Genomic DNA, 19,022 nt, shown 5'->3' with positions numbered 1-19,022 from the left:
GCAATGAAAAGAAAACCACTCAATCAATACTGTCTAATGTTTGTAGATTTACAGTAAACACTAATTTAATTTTTTCTAAAGCTATCATTCCTCACAACAAACTCTAATCCTGGCAGACCTTCATGAGGTAGGTCAGACTTATCATCCTGATATATAAACCAAGAAGCCAAGCACAAAGAGGTGGGAAGAGTCATGCAAAGCTGCACAGTGCAGTGTCAAAAGACTCTGGTAACTGGAGTTTCTGCCTGCTGGCCCAAGCAGCAAAGTGCAGGGGCAGCACAGTGACATAGAGAAATGCCAAACCTGAATTCTAATCTGGGTTCCACTTCTTAAAACATTTATGAACATGGGCAAGTGATCCAACCTCTCCAAGCCTCAGTTTTAGCATCTTTAAAATTATACAGTGGACACCTACACTTAGGTTTAAAGGAGATAACAAAAGCTTCTAGAAGAACTCTTGCTAAAATAGTAGGCTCTCAACAAATATTACTTCTCTTTCTTCTTCTTTCCTTCTTGGCTTTGTAAAAAGAAAAAAATTCTAGGGACCAAAAGATATGCCATTTAGCAGACTTCGGATCAAAATTGGAAGAAGTTACCATTTGGGAACCCTGGGAGTCAATGACCAGAACAAAAGCTGTGGCGTGATTATTTACAGGAAACCTAGAGCTATGAGATAGAACCAGAATGGTTAGTTTTTGTCTTAGGCTTTGACCACTATTCGTGATTTACCCCTAGAATCATTTTCTTTCTTCTCCTCTGGATCTGTGATCATCAGTAGACATGGAGAGACAGTGGATGGTAGCAGTTAACTAGAGGAGCAATGCTTTCTAAATAGGAAAATCACCTAAAGATCAATCATCTCTCTAAGCATCTCATCCCCATCAGCTGCCCCCATAATCCCCATGCCATGAAATTTGTGAGCATTAGGCCAGCACTTGCCAGGGTGGACAGAGCCTTCTCAAATCAGCTCTTATCATTAAGCCTAACAATAAATGGCTCCATCTATGCAATAAAGGACAACTGAGACAGTAAACTCAGCTTCTAAAGGGGCAATGCTCTGAAGCACAGTGCACCAATTAGTATGGTTGGCACATCTTGAGGCTCTACAATTTAATTTGTCACAAAAGTGCCAAATGTTAAGCTATTTTGGTTGTCCCATGCCTAAGACCAGAAGCCAGCCACATTGTCATGCCCTGGCTTCTTCAATAGAAGCATATCACTTCCTTTTTTTCTTCACCAGCTGACTAATAACAAAAGGCAGGAGATAACCCATTTCATGAAAAGCAGCTAAGCCCAAAAAACACGCTTCCCAGGCCTATTTTGTCTGCTTATGCCCTGATACCAGTTGTCTCTGGCAGAGTCAGCAAAGTCAATAAACATAGAGGGACTTCCCAAGCTCTGAGAATGGATATTAGCAACATGTATGTTGTCTTTTTCATTGTTTTAAAGTCCTAGTGAATCAGGCTCACCCTCACTAAAAAGGTGGAAAAAATAGTATTCAGCTAGTCACAGAAAAGACAATGGAATTCAGATCTCAGAATGAGAAGTCCTTTGGTCATGTATCTTGGAGAACTCCCAACTCTAATTCAAAGCTTTGCTTATGTTGACCAGAGATGGGGGTTAGCAATTGTCACTTCATCCATTGTACCCTGCATGGATTCCAAAGAAAATAAAGCAAAAATTCAGTACAATGCAAATTTTATTTTCATCTGGTCTTCTGTGAAAAATAAATAACATGGTATCACAATAGGAATGAGTGTTTCTAGAGATTTTGATTATTTTGGATCCATGGTCTGAAGTCTTTACATTCCACAGGAAGGCTTTGTTAAACTGTGAAATCTAATTTGGTGTGAAAGAACCATGTACAGGGAATCCTACCAAGGAACATTATCTGGCTTCTTGGCTTACTCCAAATATGCAGATCATTCATTCCTTTTCCCCAGTTATCCTCACTCCTTGAGTTGATCTCTCTTGACTGCCTCAAAATCCATCCAGCAGTTTACCCAATGATATGTTCAGAAAAGATCTGTCTTAACTACACTGTCTCATATACCTAATATTGCTGGGTGTTCTAATCATTCCCCCCAGTAAGGGTCATAAACTGAATAAAACTCAGGTTCCTTCTGCTTAAGAGTAAGCCTAGCCATAGGAAGAAATGATCCCTTCATTTAGTCCCTTTCCTGGGCCAGCCCACTGCCATCGCCCAAGTTCAAGCCCTCTTCATTTCTTACCTAACTCTTGCATTAGCCTCTTATTTGAAAGCTCCACATTTCACTTCTCCCTATTCTAACCTAACTTCTACCACTTTTTGATCAAATTTTTTTTTAACTCAGCTCTGATTATATCAATCAACTGCACAGAACCCTTCCTGGACCTGCTCCCTACTAAATGGAAGTATGGATTCCTCAACAGCCATTCAAGGCCTCACATGGCCTGACCCAATCCACCTTTCTATTCCTGTCTTCCTCTGGCTTCCTAAGAACTACCTCCAGCCAATATGGACTGCCCACTGTTTCTTGCCATACCCAGTAAATTCTCATTTCTATGTTTTTGTAACTACTTATTTATCCAGAGTCCCATCTCAAATCATGACAAATCAAGAAAACCTAGATATGATGCTAAGAAATACTATATTCCATTACTTCTTTTTTCTGGCCCATTTCCTCCTTTAAAATTGTCCTAACAGGGCAGCCCCAGTGGCTGAGTGGTTTACCATCACCTTTAGCCCAGGGCATGATCCTGGAGACCTGGGATCAAGTCCCACATCAGACTCCCTGCATGGAGCCTGCTTCTCCCCCTGCCTGTGTCTCTGCCTCTCTCTCTCTTTCTGTGTCTCTCATGAATAAATAAATAAAATCTTTGAAAAAATTTGTCCTAACAATTCATTCTTCCTCTGTGGTTTTTTGTCATTTGCCTTTGACAATTCTGCTTACCCAATGTAATCTAATCTTTGAGTTGCCATCTTGGATCTAATAGGTTGTTATAAGTTGAATTATGTCACTCTAAAAAAAAAAAAAAAAAAAAGATATATAAAAGTCCTAACTCCCAGTACTTCAGAAAGCAAACTTATTTGGAAATAGGGTCTTTACAGAGGTAATCAAGTTAGAATGAGGTCATTAAAAGGGGTCCTAATCCATTAGGACTAGTGTCCTTATAAAAAATTAAAATCTAAACACCAACACAAAAAGACATATTGAAGATAATGTGAAGAAACACAGAAAAAAAGATGACCATATGATTGAAGTGATACACCTATGAGCTGAGGAACACCAAGGATTGCCAGAAAACACTAGATGCTAGTAGAGGAAAGGAAGGATTCTCCCCCAGAGGCATCACAGGGCATGACCCTGCCAACACACTGACTTCAGACTTTCAGCCACCAGAACTGTGAAACAATAAACCTCTGTTGTTTTAAACCATCCAATTTTTGGTACTTTGGTACAACAGCTGCAGGAAACTGCCACACAGGACCCCTTTGCTCCCTTCTTAGGCATTTTGATGACTCACTGCCTCTTCTCCCTTATCTCTCTTTTGAGATATGAAGTTTTACTTTCACTTATTTCTCATATTGTCACTCTTTCTAACCTCCAAGCTTTATACTTGTCACATTAGTTTTCCTATAATTTTACTATATATGTCTATATTTTAAAAGCAACTCTGAAAGATTTCTCCAGTGTTTTTGAAAGAAACACAGAAGGTACCACCTTTACATCTTAATTCAGATAACTCTGGTCCTCCCTTGGTGACTGGGTCACCACCACATCCTAAGTCACCTATTGAGAGAGAGATGGTAGCCCATCACACTCTGTCATCTACACCAGCATGTTTAATCTAACTAATTAGGAGGATTTTCTCAAAGATCAGTAATTCCAAAACCCCTCTGGAGAACCAGCTCACAGTGGGTCTTGGTTTTGTCTAAGCCATCCAAATTTAGGGTCTCTCCCTTTTCCAAGGTTTCCCCTCAAAACTAGTAATGACCAGGATTACTCAAACATAAACCAAAGCATTTACTTATTTGTTTGACAAATATACACACTTAATAACCACCTTGGACAAAGCACTATACTAGACATTAAGAGAGAAAAGATAAGACGTCAAATAGGACACAATTACTGCTTGTTGACTTGCTTAGGATGAGTGGGAGAGACACACACAAATTCCACAAGGGTTGCAGAAGTGCTAGTGCAGAAGCAGTCCTTCCCCAGAACCAAAACTGGACCCCAGGGTAGAGAGTTGCTTTCAAGTACCACCCTAGAGGCTTGTGTGGTAGACAGAATAATGACCATCTCCCCATGAAGATGTCTATATCCTAACCCCAAAACATGAATGTGTTACCTTACATGGAAGGGATTTTGGAGGTCTGATCAAATGTAGGGTCTTGAGCTGGAAGATTATTCTGGATTATCTGGGTGGCCCCAAAGGGATCAAAAGGGTCCTTCTAAAGCAAGGGGGAGGCAAAAAAGCTAGAATCAGAAGGAGCTGTAATGAAAGAAGAATCAGAGACAAAGAGGATAGAAGATGCCACACCATTGGCTTTGAAGATAGCAGAAGGGGCCATAAGCTATAGAATGAATATGGGTGGCCTCTATAAGTTGAAAAAGGCAAAGAAACAGATTCCCCCTTAAAGCTTCCCAAAAAACACGGCCCTGCCAAACCCATTTTGGACTACTGACTTTCAAAACTGTAAAATGATCATTTCTGCTGCTTTAAGCCACCAAGTTTGTGGTAGTTTGTTACTGCAGCAAGAGGAAACTGATACACATGGTTGTTCTGGAAATGGGAGGATGGGCTGAATAACAGATACATTCTTCCCACCTGCCCAGCTACAGACCCATTCTAGTCCTTCAGCCTAAATTCCAGGAATCTCTAACAGCTCTCTAACTGCTCCAGATTCTGAGGTGTGGGACTAGGTTCCCTGTGACCAGTGCATGCCAGTCAGCATTTCCTCTAATCCCTCCAGTGCCATCACTGAAACACATGGCCTGGTCTGTAGGATGTTAATAAAGAGAGACGTAATTTATCGACTATTCATCACATGGTGGGTACTCTGCTATGCCTGCCATACACTCTACCTTTAATTTTCCCATTATTCTACAGAATAAATGGTAATAGTCCCAGTTTAAAGATGAAGAAATTGCCCACTAAAGGGGGACATTATGAGTTACTCAGTTTTCACAGATTTGAGCCCTACTTTATCTGACTAAAGTCTGTTCTTTTCTGCATCTAACGTTGGAAGGTGCCTAAAATGATGATCATCTACGTTCACATCATTCTGGTACTTCAGGTTTCACTATCTTGTGCACATGAGTAATACAATTTCACTAAATTCTGCTCTCCCTTGAACAGTACAAGCCCTCCAGACCCCTGTCAGTCTCACCAAACATTTCTGATGGGACCCACGGCAGGTCCCTTGAGATCTTACCAATACCTGTCACTGTTTCATCAGATCCAGTCCTGGAAGGCCTCGGGAAGACAGTGACTCAAGCCTAATGCACATGCTGGTGCCTATGCCCTCTGCCCGTATGGTGCCTGAGGCAGGGCTACCTCCAACACTCCCAGAAGAACACAGCCTTCCTGCAGCCTTCACCAAGCTGCAGCCATGCTAAGTCCTGTGCAGAGGCTCAGAGAAGAACTTTCTCCCTGCTCTGTATTGCAGCCCCAAAGCAATACTGCTTAAATACAAAGCAATACTGCTTAAACCTCTGTGTCTCAAGAAGTCCCTCCCAAAACAAGCCCCACCATCTGCCTGTAGCCCTTCTCTCTATACAATCCCCTTTCCTTTGCTGATCACACTCCTCACATACTCCCTCCTGCCCTCCTCTTGCAGACCACTACCTTCCCATATCCATCAACTGACCCAAATCACTGCCAGTGGGTTGCCAGAGCCACCCCGTCATAAGGAACCCTGGGACATGCGGATTATGTGAATCCTGGATCAGAGCAAACTGAAATGGGTCCAAACTTCACACAGTACGTACAATTTACATGCCTTTCACCTCCATTGTCACGCTTGGTCTTCACAGTAATCCTCTGAGGAAGTGATCTCATGCCCCTGTTACAGAAGAAAAACCTAAGACTTGAAAAGTGAACCAGCTTGTCCAATGATCTAATAAATGGAGGAGCCAGGACTGAATCCAGGGTATTAACTCCTGTGTCCAGTGCTCATTCTCCTCAACCACCCGCACAGAGGGTAGGGGCCCTAAAAAGCCTTGAGAACTGAAACCGCCTTCGGACTTGAACAGACCAGACTGTTGGAAGCTTCAGAGACAGCGTGATCCTTTAGAGATTGAAGCTGAAACTCAACCCTTCCCTCTCCAAGAACAATAAGTGCGCCTTTCTCTCCAGGACAAGCAGGCATTCAAGGAGAGACAGAGGAAGCCTGGCCAAGGAAAACCTGCTGTGCATGTTCAAGGAATATGAGGAGAGAGGCTTTTCCCTCTTTGTAGGAGACCAGCCTCGGGGGTCGTCTATGTCGTCCAAAGTGAAAACCAGACAAGCCAGAAAGGGCCCAACCTAACTGAGTACAGAAACTTAAGGAAAAACAGAAAAGAAAAAACAATAAATACTGAGGACTGGGGCTTTTGTAAGCTAAAAAAAAAAAACCCGACTTTTTGGCTTTCCATTCAGGCTAAAAGGCTTGTTTTCCATGTTCACTAAAATAGAATATGGCAAAGATAATAAATATATAAAGAATAAAATGCTTTATCTAAAGTCTGCAAGCTTCCCTCAAATTAAACTCAGTGTGGGGAGGTATAAAAAGCCCTTTATATAAACTCTTGTGGCTTAAGCTTCTCCAAAAAAAAATCATTTCCCAAGTCTGATTGATACCCTGCTCTTATAATCACAAAGACAAGACTGAGGTCCTAATAATGTCAAACAGAAAAGGGGAAAGAAAGGGGTTTCTCAGCCTCCATTGGGAACAAGAATCCAGGGCAACTCAGTCGCCTGCAAACTCCCCACTGGAAAGGCCGAGGGATGTGTGAACATCACACTCTGAACAAGTCACTATGGGACCAAATTTGATTTTCAGGTCAAAATGTGCAGTTCACATCTGTGGGATTATTATGGGATGTATGCTCACACCCAAAACACCCCACACTATAATCCTTCTCTTGGCCCAGTTGGTTGAGGGACTGGGTCTAGGTCAGATATCCTGTGAGCATTTTATTCACTGCTGTGTGCCCAAGACTTAGAAGAGCTAATGGCAGATCGCAGGTACTCAGTAAATAAACATTGCATGACCGGATGAATAAGGATATCAGCAAACTCACCTCATGCCTCCATGTCCCCCACCCCCATTTCCCAATAATAGAAGCAGCAGTTACAATTTAGCATCCCATACAAATAATGGTTAAAAGAATCTTCAAAAGGATGATTTGACTCATAAAATGTGGCCTCCTTGAAATGCTTCGAGGTGACCAGTTCCACTGGAAGAACAAAATGCTCAACCACTATAGAACCAGATGTCCTGGCCAGTACCTCCATTGCTCTAAGGGTATTATGTGACTTTTGATTCAGCAAAACTGATAGAATCTGTTTCCATCAAAGTATTCCAAGTGGTGTTGGTTGTTGATACTCCTAGAGCATCCCAGCAATTAAAGCAATGTCCTTTAAAAACAAAACCAAAAAAGTCGCCTCTTTAAATTTACCTGTTTCTCCCCTTTACTGTTCCCCCAGTCACTAGTGCTTAAAATCCTGACACCTACTTTCACATCAACTTATTTTTCTTAGGCCAGATGCAATCAACTCTGGCTGGGCTTTCCTTTGTATTACCCCAAATGTGTTCCTGGACATTTGTGATACTTGCCTAAGTGATCTGGCTGCTTTCCAGACTCACCCCTACCACCCATCTAATGCATCTCTACTGAACTTATGTTGAAAAAAGAAAATCTGAGCCCTATTATCTCTCAAACTTATCTCCTCACTATCCTCGCACAGAAAGCCCACTGTGGTCTTCATATTTCCCATTCATACCAGCTACATGTCTGCATGTATGAGGTACATTTTTGCCTGTGCTACTCCCTCTGCCATGACTGTCCCCTCACTTGCTCTTTCCTTGCCAATAGCATATTTAAGTGCTTACAATGGAAAGGATTAGGACTTGAAGTCACAGACCAGCTGCAAGGTCTTGGGAAGGTTATTCAGTTGTGCTAACCATCAGTTTCCTTGGCTGTGAAATCAGAATAGCAATAGTCATGATAATAATAGTGATAATGTATCACAGGATTATAGTGGGAATTAGATGGAGACTTGTTATAAATTTTGATTATAGTGCCTCGCACTCAAGAAGATAACACAAGTTGTCCATCTCATTTTCTTTCTTTGAGCCTCTGCTTCCTTATTCATAAAACGAGAATACTGTATTAATAACATCCTCCTTAAAGGATTGTGTGGTGATCAGATGAGATGTTGTTCCCACCTTTTCTTCCCAGCCTGACTCATAGGAGCCTTCATTCGGACACCTGACCCAAGAGCCATACCTACTGCATGGGCCACTCCACAGGAATTTAGCACAAACTATCTTGATGTTTCAGGTTGTTACTATGCAAGAGTTTGTTTTGGCTTTCTCATCTATTCTGAACCATCTTACCTGGTTGCATGCTCCAGAGAGCAGGAATTATGTGTCCATGGAGACTTGCACACAGTAGGGAGTCAATCATCATTAACCATGGCTACTGGGGATAAGGGTAGGGATTAGGACAAGAGTGGAAATTCCAGGTTCCAGCTCTGACTAAGCGTCCTATCCCAGAGGCTGAACAACCTGTTTGAGACTGCCTCTCCTTCTTACCTGTGCAATGGGAACCATTTTGCCAGAAACTGCTAAGAAATGAGATCGGCAGAAGAAATAAAGTAATAATCTGCTTATTGCTCTGCTCTCCCTCTAGTACATTCCAAACATGAGTAATAAACCATTTCTTCTTCCTCAGAGAAGGGAGGTGCAGGAAGAGATGCAGGTCCTGACACCGCAGAGCTGCCTCTTATTCTCAGGAGTACATCTCCCTGAAGGCTGCCCCTGGCCCCAGTGCTAAATGAGGCCTTTAACAACCCCCTTGGGACTCAAACATTCAGGGCGTTAAGTATGCATACCTACAGAGCTATCATTTCAGCAGTCACACAGAGTTGAGCTATCTCCCTTGCACTATTTTTACATCTGTCCAGCACAATATTTTGCTCACTCCTAGGTCTACAAGCCAGCCAGGATTTTCTTGTCTGGGAGCTATGGCCTCTCTCTCAAACACCCTGGATTTAAATAAAGCAACACTCCCCCTACCTCCCATTGCTTCAAAATCAGCTCTTCCCAGACATTGATGAGAACCAGTTGAAAGTCAGGATAGGAAACTCTACTGTCCATGTCATGTCCCTCCATCCCTCATTGTCACCTCCTCCCACACAGCAGAATGAACAGCAACTGATAGCTTTCAGACAACTTAAGTTCCAAAAGCAAAAATACCCACATGTATATATTATAAGTCAGTTAAGTCATTCTCAGCATTTTCTCTTTTCTCAAATAAGACAGGTTAGAGAAATCCTGTCAACCAAGGTTCCTGTGTGAATAGATTTTATCTACTGATGAGCTGGGACTAAGAAGCATAGAGGGAAGGCTCCAGAAGACAAGACACCGGAAGTTCTACTCCCAAAAATAAATATGGAGGGGCAAACCTGAGTCTCAGTTGCTTCTTCTCTTTATCTTCATTATGTAACCTCATTTATTGAATGCAAAGAGCAATATTTTCCTTCCTTGACAGAAGGAGGCTAGACCAGGTGATCCCTTGATCTGCATCTCAAATTTGGAGTATGTGGATGGCATGGAAATAGCAGGAATAAGAGCCCTACAGCAATGGTGGGGAGGGCTGGATTTTTGGTTGCCATGCATGGGGTGTGGCTCATGCGTAAGCAGGATGCTATACTGGTATCTAGTGGGTTGAGGGTACTGGTGAACAGCCCACAATGCACAAGACAGCCCCCTCAAATAAAAATTGTCTGACCTAAATGTCAATAGTACTGAGGTTGAGAAATCTAAATTACTCAAAACAGGTCTTTTGGGAAAGGTGATGAAATATGTGCAGGAGTCCCAATATCTTTTTACCCTGAAAGAAGGTGAAGTTATCTAATCTTGCACTTCAAACCAGAGAAGGGCATCATTTATATACACAAAAGTAGAGGGGTTTCTGCAATCATGTAGATGGATACAAACTTAAGGAAAACAATCATAATTCTTTTTCCCTAGGAGGTGATAAAACCTCACTTCATGTAAGCAAAGAAAAATCTGTCAGGTTAGTCTAATATCCTTCGTGTGGAAGGTTGAGAGCTGAAGACAAGGCAAGCTGAGGGGACAAACTAGGAAGGCCTGCCTCCACTCATTATCCATTCTGCCCTAGCTGTTGGGCAGCTTTGCCATCAGCTAAACCATGGGGTCCAAGAGCAAACAGAGCCATCCAAACCAAAAGCCTGCAAGTGGAAACAGGAGGGGTTCTCTACACCAGGATCCTTCTCAATCCAGTGTAATTTGGTATTCCCATTCTCCCTTCTTGGGGACCTTCTCTGACATGCTAGCTCCAGGATAGAAGGGACACCCATGGGTGCCATCCTATGCCCTTAAGTGAAACCTAGTTGCTGGGAGCTCACAATGTAGTTAAACTGCCATAGCACAGAAATAAACTTCACAGAGATGAATTTCCTCACTGTGACTCCTCAAGAGGCCATATCGCTCCCAATATCTCCCCAGTCCACAAGGATCTCTATCTACAAGCATTATTGCAAAGCACCAGTCTCCCTGTAGGGGTGGTTCAACATCTGAAAATCAATCAATGTAACATACCACATTAATTTTTAAAAAGGATAAGAACCATAAGATCCTCTCAGTAAAAGCAGAAAAAGCATTTGACACAACACAGCATCCTTTCTTGATAAAAATAAAAAACCCTCCACCATGTAGGGATAGAGGGAACATACCTCAACATCATAAAAGCTATACATGAAAGAATCACAGTGAATATCATCCTCAGCCTGGAAAAGCTGAGATTTTTCCCCTAAGGTCAGAAACATGACAGGAATGTCCACTCTTGCCATTGTTGTACAACATAGTACTGGAAGGCATCAGATTGGCAAAGGATAAGTCAAACTTTCTCTCTTCACAGACAACATGATACTCTATGTAGAAAATCTGAGGGGCACCTGGATAGCTCAGTGGTTGAGTGTCTGCCTTCAGCTCAGGACATGATCCCAGAGTCCTGGGATCGAGTTCCACATCAGCTTCCCCATGGGGAGTCTGCTTCTCCCTCTGCCTATGTCTCTGCCTCACTCTCTGTGTCTCTCATGAATAAATAAATAAAATTTTTTAAAAACCTGAAAGATTCCACCCAAAAATGTCTAGAACTCATAGAGAAAATCTGCAAAGTCACAGGATATAAAATCAATGCACAGAAGTCTTGCATTTCTATACACTAAAAATGAACCAGCAGAAAGAAAAATAAAAAAATCAATCCCATTTACAATTGCATCAAGAACCATAAGATACCTAGGAATAAACCTAACCAAAGAGGTAAGGAATCTCTACTCTAAAAGCCAAAGACCCTTACAAAAGAAATTGAGGAAGACACAAAGAGATGGAAAAACATTCTATGCTCATGGATCAAAAGAACAAATATTGTTGAAATGTCTATGCTACCCAGAAAGATCTACATATTCAATTCAATCCCTACCAAAATACCACCAGCGTTTTTTACAGAGATGGAACAAACAATTCTAAAATATGTATGGAACCAGAGAATATCCCAAATTGCCAAAAGAATGTTGAAAAAGAAAACCAGAGCTGGAGGCGTCACAATTCCGGACTTCAGGCTCTATTACAGAACTATAATCATCAAGACACTATGGTACTGGCACAAAAACAGAAACACCCATGGAACAGAGAACCCAGAAATGGACCCTCAACTCAACTAATCTTCAACAAAGCAGGAAAAGATATCCAAATGGAGAGAAGACTGTCTCTTCAATGGTGTTGGGAAAATTGAACAGCCACATGCAGAAGAATGAAACTAAACCACTTTCTTACACCATATACAAAATAGACTCAAAATGGAATAAAGACCTAAATGTGAGACAGGAATCCATCAAAATCCTAGAGGACAGCACAAACAGCAACCTCTCTGATCTTGGCTGTACCAACTTCTTGGTAGACACATCTCCAAAGACAAGGGGAACAAAGGCAAAAATGAACTATTGGGACTTCATCAAGATAAAAAGCATTTGCAGAACAAAGGAAAAAAGTCAACAAAACTAAAAGGCAACCTTTGGAATCAGAGAAGATATTCCCAAATGACATATCAAATCAAGGGTTAGTGTCCAAGATCTATAAAGAACTTATCAAATTCAACTCCCAAAAAACAAAGAATTTGATCAAGAAATAGACAGAAGACATGAATAGCCATTTCTCCAAAGAAGACATACACATGGCCAACAGACACATGAAAAAATACTCAACATCACTTGTCATCAGGGAAATAACAAATCAAAACCACAATGAGATACTACCTCACACTGCTCAGAATAGTAAAATGAACAAATCAGGAAATGATAGGTTTGGTGAGGATGTGGAGAAAGGAGATCCCCCTTACATTGTTGATGGGAATGCAAGCTGGTGCAGCCACTCTGGAAAACAGTATGGAGGTTCCTCAAAAAGTTAAAATTAGAACTATCCTACAATCTAGCAATTGTATTACTAGGTATTAATCCAAAGGATACAAAAATAGTAAATCAAAGGGGCACTAGCACTCCAATGTTTATAGCAGCAATGTCCACAGTAGCCAACCTACGGAAAGAGCCCAGATGTCCATCAACAGATGAATGGATAGAGAATATATATATAATTATATATATATATATATAAATTCTTTATTATATATAAGAATATATATATATTTAAGACATCAAAAAGAATGAAATCTTGCCATCTGCAATGACATGGATAGAACTAGAATATATTTTGCTAAGTGAAATAAATCACTCAGAAAAAGACAAATACCCTATGATCTCACTCATATGTGGAATTTAAGAAATAAAACAGATGAACATAGGGGAAGGGAAGGAAAAATAACATAAGATAAAAACAGAGAAGGAAGCAAACCATAAGAGATTCCGAACTATAGGAAACAAACTGAGAGTTGCTGGAGGAGATGGAGTAATTAGAGGATGGGCATTAAAGAGGGTACTAATGGAATGAGCACTGGCTGTTATATCCAATTCATGAATCACTAAATTCTGCCCTTGAAACTAATAATATACTATATGTTAGCTAAATTGAATTTAAATTTAAAAAAAATTTTTAAAAAGAAAAACACCAGTCTCTGAGCTTAACATATGGGAGAATAAATATAACTGCAACCAGGTGAACATGAAAAGCCTCAAACAAACACAGTGATGCTGTTTAGAATGACTACCATGCTGAAATAGCTTTCTTCTCATTCAAGGATGAGTAAGCAGAAAACAAAACAAGAAAACTTTAGGGATCCTTATGTTTATCACAGCATTATTCACCATAGCTGAGATATGGAAGCAACCCAAGTGTCCATCAATAAACAACTGCATAAGGAAGATATTGTATATACACACCATGGAACAATATGAAGGCATAAAAAAGGACAAGATCATCCCATTTGTGACAACATAGATGGACCTGAGAGCATTATGCTAAGTGAAATAAGTCAGATTTAGTAAGGCAACTACCATATGACTTCACTCATATGGAACCTAAAAACAAATGAATACACACACACACAAAAAAAAGAATTAGACCTATAAGTACAGAGGACAAGTTGATGATTATCAGAGGAAGGGGCGTAAAAGCATAAGCAAAATGAGAGAAGGGAAGAAGGAGATACAGGCTTTCAGTTATGGAATGGATAATTCATGGGAATAAAAAGCACATCATAGGGACATAAAGTCAATAATATTGTAATTGCATTATACAGTGTCAAATGGTAGCTACCCTTGTGGTGAGCATAACATATAGAGAAGTTGAAACACTATGCTGTACACTGTAAAACTAATGTAACATTGTATATCAACTATACTCAAAAACAATTTTTAAAATTGGGATCAAAATGTTCTACTGCATCTAAGAAAGATGTATACATAGTACAAATGAGATAGAAGAAAGCAATTTGGGAGAAAGATTTACCATTGAAAAAAATTAGGCAGCAGCTGCTCTCTTTGTTAAAAATACAAAATCTTAATTTTAAGAAATAAATATGGGATGCCTGGGTGGCACAGTGGGTTAAGCATCTGACTCTTGGTTTCAGCTCAGGTCGTGATCTCATGGTCATGAGATCGAGCCCCGCTGTCAGGCTCCATGCTCAGCATGGAGTCTGCTTGAGATTATCTTTCCCTCTCCCTCTGTCCCTCCCACTCATGCTCTCTCTCCAAAATAAATAAATAAATCTTTTTTAAAAAAGAAAGAAAAGATGAAAGAATTAGACATAAGAATAAGTAAAAAAGAAGCCTGCAGAGATAAAGAAGAGATGCAGTAAAAATGCTATAGCAGAATTTTAATTCATCTTTGACAAAGCATATTAAGAATGAAGAAAATTAAATCATATGTAAAAGATAAGCACACAAAAATTTCACCCAGAAGCAGAGGAAAATTACAAAGGAAGGAAAAATATTAAAAGGGAAAATTATTAAAAAGGGGGGGAACTATTTTTGTGGATGACAATATCGCCCATACAGGGCTATACAGGAATACAGGAATGATTAGTGTTCTTTCAGAAGAGATCAAAACAAGTGAATCAGAAGTAATATTTAAGAAAGAATGTCAAAAAAAGAAAAAGAAAGAACATCAAAGAACCAAACTTCCATAAATTGAATAAGGATTACATCAACCAAAAGAGTATGGTGGCAAGTGACATTCAAGGCCAGGACATAACAATGCAATGTGCTTTCTTGTTCCACAGGGACTCTCTCTCTCTCTCTCTCTCTCTCTCTGGGAAGTCAGCCTCCCTGCCGTGAGAAAAGCAAGCAGCCACGTGGGGAGGCCACGTGTAGGTGTTCTGGCCAACAGTTCCAAATAAGGTCCCAGCCGCGGGTAGCATCAAGTGCCAAACACGTGAGTGAGGCTTCAGATAATTCCAGCCCTCAGGCAGCAAGTTACCTCTAGCTTTCAAATGCCCCCAAGAGGAACTGTCCCTGCAAGCCCTGAATGAAATGAAAGTTCATGAGCAAACTGAATGACAGATGCTGTTTTAAGCCACTGTGTTTGGGGGTTTTATTACACAATAAGAAACAGCTTAAACCAACCAGAAGCTTCCCAACCGAAAAGAGGCAAAACAGATTATTAAGCAGTGGCTCTTGCATGGTGACTTGGTGTGGCTGCCTCAGAACTGAAATAAGAGTAATAACGTGAGGGGAGCAGAGGGTTCATTTGGAGATTCAGACTCGTGTCCTCCTCACCACAGTATCATGGAAGCGGCTGCCACTGAGCTGTTCTGGGCCCTGAGAACACTAAATCTTCAGAGGCTTTCCAAAACACCCACCATGGTTATCTAAGAGACTCCCTGGCAGTCGCCAAAGGTTAATATCTGTTGGACAAGTCTTCTACACACATACACACACAACACTGCAAAGTTATTTATGTGACTAACAAAGACATCTTTCAATATTTAAAGCTCAACTTGGAGAGTTCTTTGCCAACGGATGCAGGACTTACTTTGATGGGATAAACAAGGAGGGCTGTGCTCCAGTATTTTTAAACCAACTGTGAACTGTAGCAAACTACAACTAACCAAGGTGTTGGGGGAAGAAAAGGGCAATGCCTACCTAGCACCTGGGGATCTGAATTCTCTTGGCGACTAATGCCCCATTTCTTTTTTTTTTTTTTTAATATTTTTTTTATTTATTTATGACAGTCACACAGAGAGAGAGAGAGAGGCAGAGACACAGGCAGAGGGAGAAGCAGGCTCCATGCACCGGGAGCCCGATGTGTAATGCCCCATTTCTGATGGTTCCTGAAGTCCACCTTCACTGTCTCCTGTGGACATGGGACTCACCGCTTGCCTTGGGCCATCACTACCAATAGAACCCAGGGCAGCTTCCCAGCACCTGGTAAGAAGCAGTTCTAGACAGCTGGTTCATCCCTAATGGATGGGAGAGCCAAAACAGCTGTTTAAGACACACAATATGGCCAGATGACAGTGGAAGGGGGGTTGGAGAATGGAGGGTAGAAACTACTGAACCTTAAAAATAAAACAAAGGGGGGATCCCTGGGTGGCACAGCAGTTTAGCGCCTGCCTTTGGCCCAGGGCACGATCCTGGAGACCCGGGATCGAGTCCCACGTCAGGCTCCCGGTGCATGGAGCCTGCTTCTCCCTCTGCCTGTGTCTCTGCCTCTCTCTCTCTCTCTGTGTGTGTGACTATCATAAATAAATAAAAAATTTAAAAAAATAAAAATAAAACAAAGGACTTAATATGTAGAGGCCAAGTCTACTAAATTATTCCTGCCCACCGAATAGGCCACCGAAAGGCCAAGCTGGGCCCACTGAAAACAGAGGTGTCCCCTCTACCTCAGAAACGAACTTCAGTGGAACTCAAAACAGAGGGCAGCCCAGTGGCTCAGTGTTTTAGCGCTGCCTTCAGCCCAGGGCCTGATCCTAGAAACCCAGGATCGAGTCCCATGTCAGGCTCCCTGCATGGAGCCTGCTTCTTGCTCTTTCCCTCTGTCTGTGTCTGTGCCTCTCTCCCTCTCTGTGTTTCTCATGAATAAATAAATAAAATTTAAAAAGAAAAAAAAAAGAGATGGCAGTGAGCTCAGCAAACAAAGCCAGTGGATATGGAAGAGACTCTCACCAGCCTTTCTAATATGTCCCAGATTACATCTCACATGGCCTTGCACCTTTTGGGCAAACCCCGAGACCAGGTCTGCTCTGTCACCGTCACTCTCCGCACCCACCTCAGCACCTGACTGACCCGGTCCTCCCCACCTCTGCCTCCACTGACCATGAAGACAAGTGCAGAGGCCTGTTTTCATTTAATGGTTTTATAAAGAATTCCATAAGGGAATTTGACAGGGAGCCTCACAATAACCAACACAGGGAAGTAACAAATGTCCAGAAATCTTACCAAGTTCTGACATCGTGAGGTGGAGCCAGACTGCAGGCAAGACTGCGTGGGAACGGACTGGCCAAGTCCTCACTGAGGACTCACAGAGGAACAAGCCCCAAGAAGAGGATCAGCTTGTAACTGCCTTTTCTTCTCTGCTGGTCACAAGTGGGCTTTGGAATGCTTCCTCCGAAGACTTCATCATGGTCTTCATTATCAGATTCACTCTGCCACCCCAAAAACAAAAAAGTATATAAAAAGCTATATTTCTAGGGAATGTTCCCACAGGAAACCTCTCCTAATCCTTCCCCCCTTTACTTGGCAAAGTTGGCATAATTTGAAACCCCTAGGAACGTAAAGTCTGGATAAGCCATAATTTACCAGGTTTGAGGATTTTCCTGTCCTTTCTTGATTTCGTTTCCTTCCCTTTTTTTTCTCTCATGTCTTTTTTTTCCATTTCTACAGGCTTTAGTCTAGAACATTATCTTCTTCCTCCCAAAGATACCAACCTTGTTTTTTGAAGCTCCATTCTACATCTACCTTTTAGTCTCCTAGACCCCGGTATTCTCCACCCAGATTTCTATCAGCCCCTCCTCCCGTGCCCTTTACTTCCCATCATCAGAGATTCCTAGACGCCCAGCAAGCCAATGGTGCCATTACACAGAGTCTCCAGTCCTACCCATGTGCTCTCAGGATTCGTAACAGCTCTGAATTAGCTAACAACTCCCACAGCCTGTAACACTAGTAGAAATGTGGTAAACTATTCAAAGATCAGCTTTGGTCCCAACCAAGTCTTTGTATCCAGTGAGTGAATTTGTCTGCCTGCAGTAGAAAAAAAAAAAAAAAGAATAATTATAGCTAACATTTGATAGTGCTTTCTATATGCTAGAAATTGTTCTAAGCATTATATATATAATTATACATATATTATATATTATATATATATATATATAATTTCATTCACTCCTGATGTTATCTACTCTGTGAGGTTATTGTTATTCTCATTTTACAGAGCAGGAAATTGGGGCCCAGAGAGGTTACACAAATTACAGGTAAATCTTCTAGAAGTAGTAAGTGACAGAGCCAGGATTCAAATGTGGGAAGTATGGCTCCTGAGTTTGGACTCTTCACCATTACACCACATTGCCCATAACATATGAAGAAAACAAGTTTGGGAAAAGCCCCAGATCACCCTTTGTAGTGGAAAAAGCCACAAATAGAGTCTGATATCAGCAGTGGCACAAAATAGCTATGTATAGGGAGCAAAATACTGAACTCTCTCCACTTCAGTTTCTTTATCTGTGAAATAGGAAGGACTATACTAATTCACAGGATAAATGTGAAGATTAAATAAGAACATACAAGACAATGTGTTAGGAATTGCACTCCCTTGCTTGACAAGAGGCCAGAAATAATAGATACTAACAAGAAAACTGATTTAGCTCAAAAAAAAAAAAAAAAAGGCAAGAAGTGGGCAGTCCTAGTCTGATTTTACAGCTCCACAGTATTGTTAGGGGTCCAGATATCTATGTTTCTCCACTATCTTTAGCATCATCCTCAAGATTATCTTATGATCCAAGATGACTGCTGCAATTCCAGCCATTATGTCTACTTTCCAGGGGAAGTAGAGAGTTAAAGATTAGAAAGAGCCTGCACCAGTCTTGCTGATTGTCTCCAGGTTGGTGCACTTTCCCAGAATTCCCACCTACCAACTCCCTACATTTCACTGGTTAGAATTTAGTCACATGATCATATATAGCAGTAAAGGATGAGGATGGCCTCACTACTGAGCACACTGCCATCTGAATGAAATCAAGGTTTTCATCCTAAATAAAGGGGATGGGGGGAGGGGTGCCTGCGTGGCTCAGTGGTTGGGCGTCTGCCTTCAGCTCAGGTCATGATCCCAGGGTCCTGGAATCAAGTCCCGCATC

At 41.4% G+C, this 19,022-nt stretch overlaps 1 long non-coding RNA gene across 1 annotated transcript in view; it reads right to left on the bottom strand.

Moving 5' to 3' along the window:
• Nucleotides 1-19,022, bottom strand: part of LOC144314114 (uncharacterized) — a 445,307-nt gene that overhangs the window by 391,303 nt on the left and 34,982 nt on the right. The window contains exon 2 of the long non-coding RNA XR_013379789.1: nucleotides 17,113-17,318. This is a non-coding gene — a long non-coding RNA (uncharacterized LOC144314114). The remainder of the gene's footprint in view (nucleotides 1-17,112; nucleotides 17,319-19,022) is intronic.

Source organism: Canis aureus, chromosome 5 (assembly GCF_053574225.1).
Source record: "Canis aureus isolate CA01 chromosome 5, VMU_Caureus_v.1.0, whole genome shotgun sequence".
Classification (NCBI taxonomy): domain Eukaryota; kingdom Metazoa; phylum Chordata; class Mammalia; order Carnivora; family Canidae; genus Canis; species Canis aureus.
The sequence above is the reverse complement of the archived record's forward strand: the minus strand, read 5'-3'. Positions and strand labels throughout refer to the sequence as shown.